This window comes from Metopolophium dirhodum, chromosome 7 (assembly GCF_019925205.1).
Source record: "Metopolophium dirhodum isolate CAU chromosome 7, ASM1992520v1, whole genome shotgun sequence".
Classification (NCBI taxonomy): domain Eukaryota; kingdom Metazoa; phylum Arthropoda; class Insecta; order Hemiptera; family Aphididae; genus Metopolophium; species Metopolophium dirhodum.
Window position 1 is genome coordinate 3,026,500 of NC_083566.1, and position 16,076 is coordinate 3,042,575.

Consider the following 16,076-nt stretch of genomic DNA (forward strand, 5'->3'; position numbering starts at 1 on the left):
TTCAGCCATACCATTCAGAGTTCCTTCTCTTTCTTCCAGAAACCAATCACGATTTTATGTCCCAACCCACAAGACCTCGTATGAGCACAACCATGGGCTCTACACCGCATGCTCAGAGCTGCGAACAACCAATAATCTATGGGCCACTAATAATTATACTTCTACCTTTATAATCATATACTGTTTATCTATATTGTAACATGTATACTCTGAAATATTTATACTTTTATCTAAATTATTAATTATGTATCTAATTAATTATGTATGTATTCTACCTTACTGTACTTATATTATACCATACCTATTTGTAATAATATGTAAAATTGCCGTTGCGGCGTTTAATAAACAACAATAATAATTACGGGAAAAGCTCGGGTCGCGTCAAACCGGCCGAGTCGCTGCACGGCGGTACGCGCGGCGCCCTCTGCCAGCGTCCGGGTCGTGGAAACACGATGAGAAAATAATAACAGGAAAACCCGCTTGCGAAAATCGATCTGCCGGTCGTGTGGCGCCCTCTAGCCGCGGACCGCAGTCGCCGGCGGGCACCGATGGGTGGCGACGCCTCACCGTTCGGGGTCCGCCGCCGCCGCCGCCGACGACGGTGGACCAGCGTTCCAGCATTGTTACGTTTAGTCGTGTCGTGCGTTTGTACCGGTACCGTCGTGGTTCGAGTCGCCGTCGTCCGTGCGCGTAACATTGCAATATTGTCGGTACGCGTTCTTTACGTCCGGTGAACAATATGGACCCGAAAGATCTACCGTGATACATACCTATCTATAACAGGCATTCGGATCCGGACGGTTTGCGCCAACTGCTGCCGGGGATCGTTCTCCGACCGAGCGACATCCGCCACAGCTCGCACCATCGCACGCCGCCGACGAGTGCTCTTCCACCCAGAAGTTTCGGCGAGGTACGTACCCCACGACACCTATTTATCAAACATCACAACGCCTACGGACACGTGCTATAGCCCCCCCCCCCCTCAACCCGTGCGCGAAATCCTTTTATCCGTCGAGCAAGTATACGTTATATCGCGACAGTGGATTGCACGCCGTGTTCCCGAACCGGACGTGTCGTACTAATTATTATCGTTATCATCATACCTATACCCGCCCGCCCGGGTATGTACCTGCACCGCCCCGGTTTTGCGACGAAACTTTTTCGCTACGTTCTATCCTCGCGGGACGGACATCAATCGGAGTTTCGTTTTCTCTAAATCACCTTTTTGTTTCAACGAGTTCGCTAAACTACCGCGATAATTCGTCGCGAACGACGACCCAGGTTTTGACCGGTTGATTGTTGTACAGTATGTTACGCGCCTGCTGCCACGACGATACAACTTGTGCGCTTACGATCCGCGTCGCGGTAAATAACTGATGGCAATTTTAATGACATGGGTAGGTACGAGCGCTACGATCCGTTTCACCATTCGATATTGTTACTGTTTCACTACGCGATAGCTCTGGCGAATTTACGACAATCGTTTACGATAAAACGAACAAGTGTCCTTGGGGGGGGGGGGCCTTATAAGTGTGACATTACAATATATACAGATGCCTAGCTATTTACCGGTATCTTGAGCTGGTTACCCTCGCGGACACGCGCTCACGCTGAAAGTTCTTCGGCTCGTTCTTTGGCCATCCTATGTTTTAGGCTTCGGATTGGATAAGTAGTTTTTTATCTAGATAAAGTTACAATTTTTTTTTAAATGGGTTTTAAATTCAGGTATGTTTTAGTTGGGCACTAGGAACATAATAATAATAATGATGATGATATAAGTAAAAATAATTACCTTTTTTTATAAACCATAAACTTGGTTTGAGAATTTGTATAAATATTTAAATGCGTTTGTACAATTTCGCGATTTTTATCAATAAAAAATGTATCTAGACGAATTCATTAAGATGAGTAAAAAAATGATCTAAGATGAACGTTTAGATACCTTGTAACTATTTATCTAGATAAGATAAAAGATGAACAAATAATTATCTAGATAAGTCCGAACACTGATTACAGGGTGTGCATTATTGTGCTTACGTATTATATTTTCTTTCTCAATGTTATCGACGGTGTGAAGTATATATTATAATAACGTTAAAATCATGTCACCGCGTACCTGTAGGTACCACCCACATATTAATATTATGTTCGCAACATATTATTATCATGTCGGCAAGATGGATAATATTGTCTATCACATCGAATAGGTTGGATAAAGTCGCTGTCTATACGCATAATGCTAAACGTTTTAGACTTTTAACTTTTAATGTTCGCATCGTAGCAGCGAGCACTCTTGGTATAAAGACCAAAGAGACTATGCCCGGAGTCGGATGACTGTGTAGTACATCTGGTCTGGTAGTTTATTATAAAAATTAATTGTCCAAAGCACTCTGGGTACGTCTCTTTTGAACGACACTGTCCGCGTTTGGTTTTTACGAGAGCACTGCAGTAATAATACAAACACATAATAATATATCGTACCTATATTGTTCATAGTTTATACTTACGCTAATGGCCAATGATGCATTCCGTTTGGTTGTAGACGAGCTGCGTGAGCTTTTCTAATAAATATATATATATGCATTGTTCATAATGTTCCTGTACATATAAACAAAGACAGGTCGTCGAAATGTCACTTTCAGACGAATAGACGAATTAATTAATATTATGGTCGAAACGCAGTAAGTACCTACATACCGGTAATTTGCACTCGTAAAATTAATAGCCGCTAAATAGGTGTACTAGCTGTATACGAATGAATTATTCAAATATTATTTTGGACGGTTTTGTTTGTTAACGTTGAAACAATTAAGCCATTTTGAACGGCTCGTCTTTTGTTGCACATAATAATTTATTATCTCATTGCACATTTTTTTTTCAATATTACTCGATGTGTTTTGAAATTATTTTTGTAGTTGAATTCACTTTCAGCTAAACTATCTCTGCAAAATACAATAATTGTACGATACATAATACATTGCTTTATCTCGTGACTTTCGCTCATCTTGCACAATAGTATTACTGCCATTTAAATTACGTTTCCGAACTTATCTGAAAATCTTTACAGTTCTCTGTAAAAGTTTACTTTTGAAGTATTCAAAAATATTAATTTATTTTTCTCGGTCGTTCAATTTCCATACATTACCATTTAAAATGAACTAAGATATCTATTGGTATTCCTGTAGCTACTTATAATATTTATTATATTTATTTGTGAATTTTTATGGTCCATTGTTGTATAATTTATTTTAATATTCATTAGTAGTTTTTTGGTGTTATACTGTATTGGAATCTTTATCTTTATCTACTAAGTACTAAGTACTAAGTAGTGCCATGACTTTTACGTAAGTAAAACATGCATATTAAGCTCCTCAATTGAAAGTGTCACCATCGGGTGGCTATTCTTCATTCAATTAATATACTCATTTTTTTTTCTCTTACCATATGTGCTTATTGTGTCAACTGATATAGATTGTATATTACTAATTAAAAAAAAAAAAAACTGTATCTGTTTTGTCGTCTGTTTAATAAAGTTCAGCTTTTTTTATAAAGTATTTTATACAAAATACAATATTTTTAACTAATAGAACCCAATTAAAACTAAAATTCATATTACAGTAGATGGATATATCTACGACTGAAAATGATAAAGAATTTTAGTGCTTTACCAGTGGGTTACAAATTAAAAATTAATTAAATTAAAAATTGTAATTATGCATTTTATTAAGAATCTTAAATTAGATAATCGTTATGATAACTCAGGTTGGTAATAAAAGAGAATTTAGAAATTATGATTTTCCTGTTCAATATCCCAATACATTTTTTGGTCAGTATTTTATAGATTATTTGTGACAAACATTTTTGTTATTATATATGCCTATTGAATTAAAAAAAAAAATAATAATTTTAGGTGATACTATGAATGTTAAATGTGTAGTATATAAATATTTATTTCTAGAATTGGATAAGAATGTCTGTATTAATGTTTAAAATATCTGTTTTTATTAATTTTTTAGATGTCAAATTGTATACTTTACATCAATCTTATATTAAGTTTAAATTATATTAATTTATTGTTTATATTTATTTTATTAATCTAATATTTAGTAATCATAATAACTCCCTGTATCCAACACAAGCTACAAAGAAGGGTAGGTCAATCAACATTTTAATATTTTAACAATTTCTTATTTGTAATATTATCGTGTTGATTTTCTAAATAAAAAAAATATACATATAGATAAGTATAAATCCCGGGAGAAATATATGGACATATGGTACAAATATCATATTTTATTATGTGTACTTACTAAATACCAATACTTTAAATCAACTTTGGTTTTATACTTCATTAAGAAATAAATTTAGTAACCTTACTGTATTGTGATTCTACACTTAGATAGTTATAGTTAAGAGGTAAAGTACTAGCTACTGTAGCTAATGATTAATGCTGACAGCATTTATTACGGTCCCTTTCTCAACATCCAAAAAATCTTTTCTTCTCCAACCCTTCGTTTATTTGTTCTATGTGTCCCCTCGATGATAATTTTACCAACCTTAATGGGCAATAAAAACGAGAAGGCAAATGCAGTATGGTATTTTTTTTTTCGATTGTTAAAATTTTATCTCCAAAGAAGTTTTAATAAAAAATATTATTTTCCCGAACTTTACACACTTTGATATACTGCAGTATACACGCACATAACAATCGAAAAGAAAACACTTCAAACTTATTGATAAAAATAACACCAGAACAATTTAGATCGTATCGGCATTCGGTACTTTTATTATGGTCTATAGGTACGTATGTTTGAACTCCAAAGTTTTTTCATTACTTATGACTTATGAGTAGTTATGCTGTATAGCTGCGAACGTGTAATAAAAAAAAATATTTTGATTCTTCGTGTATTGGGTTTTTTATTTTTATTATTATTAAACAGTTGACAGTTTCATTTCCGTGTTTATATTTCGAACAGTTTCGAAAAATGTTCGATTATTCGACAACTCGACAGACGTGTCAAAATAATATTACTATGATTTATAAGCGTTAGACGATGCTATTATAATAATATACAATAGTATATACAGTCATACAAGTGCCTACGCATCGTTTTCAAACGAGAGTTAAATCCGCGAGAGTCTGTATATAGTGTATAAACATACGGTATTGGCTTTTGAAATTCCGTGAAATAGGTACTTATATGAAATTTTAAAATACTCTGCTGAATCCTTTCGTGAAATATTTCAAATTTTTTTTTCATAAGAAGGATAACAATTATGAATTTAGTTATTAACAATAGCATCATAATTTTTAGTCGTCCATTCGTATCTCTTTTCTTTATAATTTATCAGCAGTAAAAATTATTTAGGTACATATGAAACACTTCTTTGTCGTACCTAGTGGCGATGTTATTTCCGTTCCAACTGTTCTACCCATCATGTCCGTCCAAAATGCCATAAGACATAAACCACGATAGTGTTATGATTTTCCGTTGATTCCGCTGATAAAACCAAGTGATATTAGTGCGCACTTGTACACGACGATAATATTATAAAATACGGCCACTCCAAACACAATGCCTGGGTCTTCATTATTTTTAAACGCATACATAGCTGGTCTTGATGGTTGTAAGTGGCATAATTATAATATAACATAATTATAATTATTTATCGTATACGTTTATAATAAAGGTGCGTGTTCAAAGTCCTTCGAGTGTCTCGTCTGCGCGCGTGTATACAAACGAGGACCCCCCTCGGGTTTGTGAATATTCCACTCGGGGGGGACGCCGATCCACAGGCTGTCGCAGGCTGCAGGTCGTTACGGCACCGGCCGCGCTCTATAAATGCTTAGGTCGGCGCAAAAAAAAAACACAAAAATATTCGACCCGTCTTTTAACGATTTTTGTCGTGTTGTACCTATATTCTACGCGTGATATCACAATATATATAATGCGGCGTACAGTCGAAATGTGCCTAAACTTATACAATAATATCATAATATTATATTGTGTACAGTTTTCACGGAGACACGAATAATAATAACATAACGCAAGTCGGTTGTTTTCATTGGCGCTGGCCGCCGGCGACGGGCGGCGCCGGTGTCGTCGACCCTCGCGTGCACTATTTTTAAAAACGTCGGCGCACACTCCAAATTCGGACCAAAAAACCGCGCGTCCTCATTTTTTCCCCCTGTAATGATATCGCAACCACACGCGTCATACCCGGCTGTCAGCCGATAATTCTCGCGTGTCCATGTAATATATTATTATTATCATTATTATAGTCGTAAGTATCTGCACGACTGCACAGCATCGAGTCTATCGCGGATTTTGAGCTACTTTACTATACTATAATAATTTTAATATCATAATGCTGTACGCTATAATGTTAAGTATAATATAATATACGAACTACCGGCGACCGCCGTAAAAGTACGAGACCATATGTCCGTCCCTCAGCTGATGCGAGTAAAACGGTATTTTTCGAAAAAAAACACATGTGTAATCTGAGAAAATAATACGACATCGGCGGCCAGGTGTTGTAAGAGAATATCATACACTCGTGTTTATCATAATATATATTACAATAGGCATGTGTATAAAATAATAATTATATATATATATATATAAGTAATATTTCTTGTGTGCGCACAGTGTGAAACCGGTTCCTACAATTTTACGAAGCCACCCGTTTAGTCGTTATTCCCCGCACATACGGCCGGGCCAGGACCTGAGTGTGGTATACGAGTATATACCCGGTTACCGGTTGGCCAGGTGTAGTTTTTGTTTATGTCTATTGACTAGGCACGCGAGTGTTGTGTACAATATACGTATAGTCTTCCGGTCTTACGCCACAGTATCCAATTCGATTTGGACGGTTTGGTGTGGATATATCGCGTATTGTGTATTGTACTATATTATAGTCTATAGCCTTATTATAGCCCCCGTACGCGTATTAACAATTTTTTTTCTTCTTTAATCGAATAAGCGGCCCGGACGCGTGTCCTCTTCAAACCGCACCGATTCCATTCCGACAGTATAGGTATAGATAATTACTCTATTAGTATAATAATATGCCGTTTAGTGTTTATAACCGCTATAACAATACAATGTGAAGTATAATTTTGTATGTTGCGATCCCCCCGCCCACCGGCCCACCATTAATCGGGTTGTTATCATTTTCTTTTTTTTTTCTTTCGAAGACCGTTCTTTTTTTCTCTTCTAACGCCTACCTACGTCTCGGACTGCGCCCACACTAAACGTAGATTAATGTTATTTTGATGACATCACGTGGACTTAATCTTAACATTTAAATTCACATCAAAATATGTTCTCAATTAAATGATGCCAGTTTATATAAAAAAACAAATTGAAACTCACTTTAATATTATAATCGCGATTCGTTGTAGGTACACTAGAAGTTCGACCATATAGGATTCTGAGCGACGTAAAAGTATAAATGAACCGGTGGTTTTACCGGAGAAATTTAATTTTTTCTTGTTCTATTTGGAATACACATTTAAGGACCCTGCAATGTTGTTAATGTTAGATACACACAATTGATTATTGAACAGAAATCGGATTCAGATTGCGCACTTTGGATCCGTCAAGATTGTCAATTTTATTAATATAGTTTTCAAATATAATTGAACAGAACGAAAAATGTTTTATTTTCTGATATTTTTCATTTAATTTTGATAGTTGACTGAGCCGAATTGAAAATGAAATCATACAACTTTTCAACACCCATAATGGTTTGCGCTTGGACAGAAAGAACTTGTTTTACAATATTCAACTAAACAATTATTAAAATATTGACATATTATATATAATCTGTAAGTACAGTATAGTTATATATGCATTTAACATCGAATTTAAACATTGATTACATTAATACTATAGTTATATATATATATTATACACAAGTAGGTATATTAAGCCTGAAAATAAATGTAAGTTTAACGATTTAAAGGTTTAGTCGAAATTATAATTAAATACGATATTATAATATATAAATTATATTTGAATGTGAAATTCGCAGTGATTTGGTATTTATACAATAAATAATAATGATACAATATCTTTAAATTATAATTGATATTTTACAACATGGCTCTTAAAGTGATAAGGAAGAATTATAAACGTGTGTAGGCTACGACTATAATGTGGTACCTAATCAAATGAAAGTAAACATATTATATTATACTTTTTAATAAATTGACTTATCTAATAGTAACTCATTAGAACATGGCTACTTAAAGAAAATGTGCATTGAAAAATTATTGGTCAATTATAGAGTTTATATCATAATCATATTTTAATATTATTGTTATAGAGTTCTCAAAACTATAACATTTGTATTCCCATTGGTAACATTAGTTGAATTGTCTATAAAATTAGGTTTGTCATTAGTTTTTATGAACTATTACATTGTAATTTTTTATAATTTGATAAATTTTAAGTTATCTATGTTTACAGGTAGAAAGTAATTGATATATTCAGTATTGTAATATTATTACTCTTTAGTTATTAGTTATTACCAACGTCCAACACTATAATGTGATGTATAAATATTTTTATTTAATTGTTCTAAATTTGCATAATTTTTATTCGTTTTGTAAAAACGCATGATACGATGTCACCAAATGTAAATTCATTATTGCAAGTTAAAGCATTGTCGTGATCGAAAAAGAATTCATCAAATTGTCAGGGCTCGGGATGATAATATGATGTATAAATAATGTAACATGACAACAGGTCTATGCTGTATACGGGTTACTAGGCACTTATGACATTTTAGAACATGCATCATGCATCAGGGCACGTAAAACTACGAAGTTTACGAAGTTTTGTCGTGACAATAATATGTTACCTGCGACAGCACTACAGCAGGATTAGCGCAATTTTATTGAGACTAACTCGATATTAATAAATCGTACAAGAGTTGCATACGGCGAATTGCAAAACCGCGAAATCGAAAAAAGGGCGGTAGTATGCTATACATATATATATATATCGTGCACAGAATAAAGAGCTCAGCATCATTGAGAATCTCATCGTGACGCGCCCGGTGAAAATTTACGACCGGACGTCAAGGCAGTGCAATTTATTTTCCTTGATCGAGTTTATACCGTCTGTAGGTAGGTAGGTACTTGCTATATGATACGCGAAGGATCGTCCGGCGCTGTCGGCTGTACTATTATAGTCGTACTGTGTACACATTATACGTATATAGCTATGGGTTATCTATACATCCGTGAAATTAGATTGTTAGCGTATTAAATAAGAAGACATCATGGTAGACGCACGTAGGAACGAAGGGACGAGAAAAACGTATAATAACTATATGCAATAACGATAGTTCATACTTTGAACAAATTTCGTAACAGTGTAATATTATATTTTCTACTGCACTTGGTAGATGGATGGTATTGTTTAAATGAAACTGTTAGCACATATTATTATACCTATACGTCAGTCAGTTACTTTGTTTACAGTTTTTGATTGTTTGATCTTATATACATGGGTAGATTGAAAATTGAAGTACCTACATCCATCTCTTCATTTCCACAAAAAAAAAAAAAAAATGATTTCTTTTTACTTTTCATCGTATTATTGGTATTCTAGGTTTTTAAATTGTTTTAAAGGACCTACAAGCTATTTCATAATAACTGTGCGATCAGAAGCAGAACGCTTTTCTCGAAAATCCGATGTGCCGACCGATGTGAATGAAAATAATATATAAAAAAAAGTTTTCAAAAATTAGATTTATTATTTTCTTCAGAGATATTTTTGATTTGTCAAAATACAATTTTTTTTTCATTTAGAAAACTACCACAACTCGAAGTCAAACGCATCGCCCTGTAACGCGTATAATATTATATTCAATAACCGCATATAGTCAGAATATTGTACGTCTCATTAATGCTTAACTCTTGCACTCACCACCGGTACATCACACACACACACACATCGACCCACGTCATCGCGTTGTACGGTGCATACAAACACGCGCATTTATATAATATTATATAATACCTATATATTATGAGATTTTTATAGTGTTGTCGCATCCTCTTGGAACAATGCCGCGTGAAATTAAACATGTAATATCGCGTCGTATTACCACTCGACGGCGGTGGACGGAAGAACGGACTTGTCGTGCGGCGGTACCTAAACCTATACAATATAATATAAAGTGTATACCGTCAACCAGCTATAACACGTGGGCGGGGGGGGGGGGGGGGGGGAGAGTAATGGCTGAGCAGAGGACTTGCGACATTATAGGTATTATATTATATTGTGACCGATCGCGGACGCCACGGAAAGAACTAAAAAGTATTATTATTATTATTATTGTGATTGTCGTGCGTATGGTAGGTATAGTATTGTTTGCTTGATTGCGCCTATTGTGTGCGAGTCGCACTATAGTCGCACACGCGTACCGTGTTCAGGTCGTGGCCAGTTAAGTATTTCGTACATTATAATCGTTATCATGCAATTATTTCCTCGTGCATATTATAGCACTTCTATTCTAGTCTCGTATCCGTCTACGTCCCTCGCAAAAAGTTAGAATAGGTATGCCTGCGCGGCGCCGACGAGACGTGCGATGTATACCACGACGGCGGACAAGGACGTCCGAAGGGATGCAAGTCGGGGCAGTTCCCCTCTCGGACTTTTTTTTTCCGCACAGTTTTCTTTGAACAATGTTTCAGGTCAATGGTCCAAAAAACAGTATTATATTACGAGTTTCGATATGAAATAGTATTTTGGAAAATCGACATTTATGCACACACATTTTTATTTTGATAAAAGTAGGCACCTCTTTTGTCAAGTTTCAAAGTTTGTATTACCGGCTTTATTCATAACTATCAAAGTATATACATTATATTATTAATTTGTTAATAATTTAAATTTTAAACAAGTTTATCGATTATTATTCATATTATGCAATACTATAGTCAATATAGTCATGGGACATAGTACGTTTATAATATAGTTATATAGGCAACAATAAACGGTTCGTGTGAATTACAAATTGTCTTAGACGTCTTCTGGTAGTTTATTAATACGAATATTTAGTACGCTTATCAAAAAAAAAAAAAAAAATCATATTATTAAAATAGTACTGGTGCCTCCTATTCGGTAATAATGAATAACTATCGCCCCGCCACCACACCCCCTTAGAAAAATTTATCCGGACGCCCTTGATGACACGGACATTATCAGTATACACGCGTTTGTCGGACTTCGTAATAATAATATTACAACGGCGTAAAAAATATATTTTATCGATTTCGGTTCGCACGTGCCTGCAGCTGTAGCCGGGCAAAGTGGGGAGAAGAGCGACGGGGGAAATAATCACCGCGCGAGCGGTCTTTTGTGTGCACGGCGGCGAAGAGGAGCAAACGCGACGACGACGACGACGACGACGACGGCGGAAATCTGAAAATATCTTAACGTGGCCCTGCTGCTCGTCGGCTATGCCTACTTATATTATTATTTTAACCTCTCGGCCGCACGTCGTACGGCCTATATTATTATTATTATTATTGTTGTTGTTGAAGATATACCGTTTTTTTTTTTTTTTTTTGTCCAAAAAAATATCCACTTAGTCGAGAAATATATATATACGCAGCGCTCACACCGTCAATCAAGAGCCCCGTAATTGCGTTTATTTTTAGACGCTCAAGACTATATGCGATGGCGCGTGCCCCCTTTCCGGCACCACTCGAAATTCGAAAACATTCCGTTACGATTTACTTCGCCACTGCGCAATGTAATAATACTATATGGACGCACCGTAATATTATGTTGTACCTGCCTACGGAGACATAACAGTCGACGTTGAAAAAAATTGTAGACGACATCGAAGCGAAAGTTTAATAAAATATAACCGCCTTGAATGTACGTCTACTTAATACTTCACGCTATATATTGTGTCTTTTTTGTGTTTTGTTTTTTCTCAGCATTTTATACCAAGGATATCCGGCTAATTTATCGTCCCGATATATATGATCTCGAGGACCTTTTACAGTAGACGACTATATTTTGCAACTTAAATACCATATACGTCTAAGACATGTCACTCGGAAACTGCAATGCGCCCACCTATGATTGCATACTAACCGTCAGTATAAAAATATATAGTATTAATCAGCGCCCCTGAATTTGGTTTTGCTGTCGCACATACTTTTTTATTTATTACTATTATTATTTATTTATTTCGATTTTTTTTTTTATTATTATTATTCGCCAAAAACGCGGTTAATGGCTATACACTACTGCAACTGCGTAACTAACTGAATGATGTTAAATTCCCTCGCGATGTCTATTATTGAAACCGCCTGACGCCCATAATAATTATTGTCGATTAAACGTTTAATTGTTTAATTTACACGACGGTTAAAGTATGCACCATGTACGGCTCAAAATCTGTCCTTATCTTGGAGCGCATTACTTTTTGGACGGCGTTAAACACTGATAATCGCACAATTAATAATTATGCGTTATAATTATACCTACTTCATTATATCTTTATTATTATGACCTTAAAACGTGTTGAACTTCATACAGTATTACTGCGATGGTAATACAACATAAACATTCGAAACCCTGCTCGTCTGCCCCTACCCACCCCCCCTCGACGGGTCCGGGTATACAAATATAAACCAACAGAGATATTTTAGTTGTGCGTTTTAATTTTCAAACGGTATATATATATATTACACAATTAGAATGGTAAATATTTCGTTTGTAATGTTTGGATTGAGCTTGTTCAGTGCTAAATCGCTAAAACATCACTAGAATATTATAACTATATTATAATATCGACTGAAATCAATTTAGTATCAATAATTACGACTATTTTAAAATTAACTATACATTTATAATATTATTTATACATACATATTTGTTTATTGATTTCCTGACGAATTTAAAATAACCTTTAGACAGTTTTTAAATTCTAATGATTGTGTATTAACAAATATGGTGATTTAACTATCCAAAACATTATATTAATATTTAGAAAATAACGCTGATATTAAAATTACTATATGTTTTATCAATGATAGTACCATAAAGGTTAAAGTATTCAAAACTGTTAGAAGACGATTTTTATGTTTTTCAAAATTACCATGGAAAACTAATAATTACCTATGTTATATACAACTTCAGAGTGAGTCATATATTTTTCCAAATGAGGGTGTTGAAGTATTCCATTATATGCTTTTAAAACTTTTTATGATTCATCGCTGTTTTACCTCGATGGCTAGAATAATACTAAGGAACCTGTTTTTTCCTTAACTATACTGACATATAATTATTATAATTGTTAATTATTATAATATATCAGTAGGTAGTTATTTTAATGATCCGAATAATATTTAATTAAATATTGGTAATTAGTAATCACAATATTGCTATTTACTTTTTACAGTTTGAAACAATTCCGCAACATAAAGAATTTTTCAGCATTCTATAGATACTGTAATTTTGTATTTGTTGTGAGTTATAACTAATAACTAATAATTGGTAAAAAAAAAACAATGCTTTTGTATCAGTATTACGAGTGTATTTTAGTTCTATTAAAATATTGAGTTACTTATCATAAATAATATATAATATTATTCAAGCATAAGAAGATTACATTTATAATTTAATAATAAACTGTAATATGATTATCAATATGAAGTTAACTAATTAAATTAGTACATAACTTTACGGTTTGAAACTTTTAATACTATGCCCCACATTTTCAGTATTCAATTGTAACTATAGTTTTATCTTTGATCTCCAACGAACATTTACAATATTTTTGATACAATAATGCATAAGTTACAATAATTATTAGGTACATTTTTTTTTCAAAAAGTCAATCAATTCCGTTTTCATACTTTACTACATCACCTACTACATTACTTGTTATCTATAGCTTTTAAATTAGTTAAATAATTAATTAGTATATTTTTTTTTTGTTTGTAACGTTGATATTGGTAGTTTTTCATTTGTATTAAATACGATAATAACTCAATTTTTATTTTATTTTTTTAGTGTATTACAAAGTGAAAATATATAATAATTATTCTATACTATGGCATTATTAATTTTACTGGTTACTTTTTTATGGTAAATATTAAGTATAAGTCATTATTTTTCCAACAACAGACAATTGACAGCGGTTGATGGACAGCTCCGTAACTATATGTATATACGTAGTGACCCTTTTATTCGAATATAATACACATCGTGTGTATTATTACTGCCTTTATAGTTTATATTATACGTGTGCACCAACTTAATTGTACAATTATATTTTATTGACGTGCATTATAATAAATTCCAATAGTTTTCAATCAATAATACAATGCCGACTGCCGAATATGGTGCAGAAATGACGATAATTCGCCAATTCTTTTATGTTTGTAAAACGCGTTGAGTTAGCTGCGGGGTAAAAAGTTACTAGGACTTAAAAATCAAGTAATGTAGACTTTCTTACTGTTCGGTGTCTTCACTCCACATTATTTTAGAATCAACGTCATCGATATACGCTTTCTATGACTCATTTGTTCATTGTGTGTCTCTCTATTAGTACTAACCCCATTTCGTTTGCCGAGGGTGGAAATAGATGTGGTTAGAAGGTCAAACGTACCGTGTTTTGAATTAATTTCCATCAGCAAAAAGAGCGGATAGTAACTATAATTTTAATTTTGTAATAACGTTTAACGCGTCCGTGGAAATATTTAATTAAAATGCTGGAGATAAACCATATCATGTTGTATTAACATGTTGTGTACTGTGTATATATAGTATATATATATATATATACCTTGGCTTTCATTAGCCAATGAATAAATTATGAATTATTCTCAATTTCTCAAACGTTTATAATCATTTATTTATATATATATATAAAAGGTATACCTGAAAACTGATTGTATTACTTTTGTTTGTATCCATCCCGTGTTTAAAATTACCTAAACATTATAATATATTTAAGTAAATAACTATTAATTTGTATAAAATATTAATTTAATTTAATGATACCTAATATTAAAAAAAATATTAAAAAACGTGGAATTCACCCTGCTACATACAGCAGGCGGGGGTCGAGTGGAATAATAATATTGTGGAGGAGTAGATCACTAAATATAATGTTTTGTTGGTCTGCAGTGAAATAAACGTATTTATATGAACAAATTGTTTTATCTCGTCGTTGCACACTCTGCCATTTTGGTAGAACCAGGTAGTCTTATTACTTCGAATAATAATTTTAATAGTTCCTATATTATAGTTTGATAAATTATTTATGAACGTTTTACGTGGGTGACAATTCAATAAATCGACTTTGTTGAACAATTATTATTATCTTTATATGCATATAGACTGTACGACCGAAGTACCTCAACTATTATTGCGTCATTCGCTACTGCAGCGAGATCACGTTTATATAATTATATGCAGGAAGAATGCACACCAACACTACACTCTTTTATCAGCAAGTTGTATCGTAATCCTAAGTAAGCTCACTGTTATTTAAACCTCAAACAACTGTATAACGTATTTGGACATTGAAGTATTCATTTTGACCCAACCCTGAAATTTATTCATAAAGTATCGCTAAACCATAGTTTCAAATTATTGTTTGCGAATTATTAACCTCGAATTTCCCTCATCGAGTGTCTCGACAGTTTCGAAACTTCAAGTTTTTATTATTTAAAAAGTTAATGACGTATTTAACAAGAATTTGATAGTTTTTTTTTATTCGTTTGTTCGGTCTTTGCTCGACTGGTTACTATACAATAGTTACTTTCGTGGTAAAAACTTTTTAAAACGTATTTCTGTAATCCGATTACGAGTTTTGGCCCGTAGACACCCCGCCGTCTTAGCGGGTTCAATCAAAATGTTTCTATTGTATTGTATCTTAAGAACAAACTATATCACTCGAAAGTATAAAAGAATACACAAAAAATGTATATTATTTTTGTTCCGCCGCAAATCTAATACGTTTTTAAATTCGTGTGATGTGTTTTATAATAAAATATTCAATACAACTGTAAACGTAATTTCCAATTA

The 16,076-nt window shown here is 33.6% G+C and overlaps 2 protein-coding genes across 2 annotated transcripts in view; one reads left to right on the forward strand and one right to left on the reverse strand.

The window, feature by feature from the left end:
* The window catches only part of LOC132949743 (lachesin-like), a 277,467-nt gene that overhangs the window by 122,355 nt on the left and 139,036 nt on the right, over window positions 1-16,076 (reverse strand). The gene's annotated exons all lie outside the window — the stretch shown is intronic.
* Window positions 644-16,076, forward strand: part of LOC132948527 (protein tincar-like) — an 86,259-nt gene continuing 70,826 nt past the window's right edge. Inside the window, exon 1 of the mRNA XM_061019034.1 lies at window positions 644-910. The gene's annotated coding sequence lies outside the window, so the exon portion shown is untranslated. The remainder of the gene's footprint in view (window positions 911-16,076) is intronic.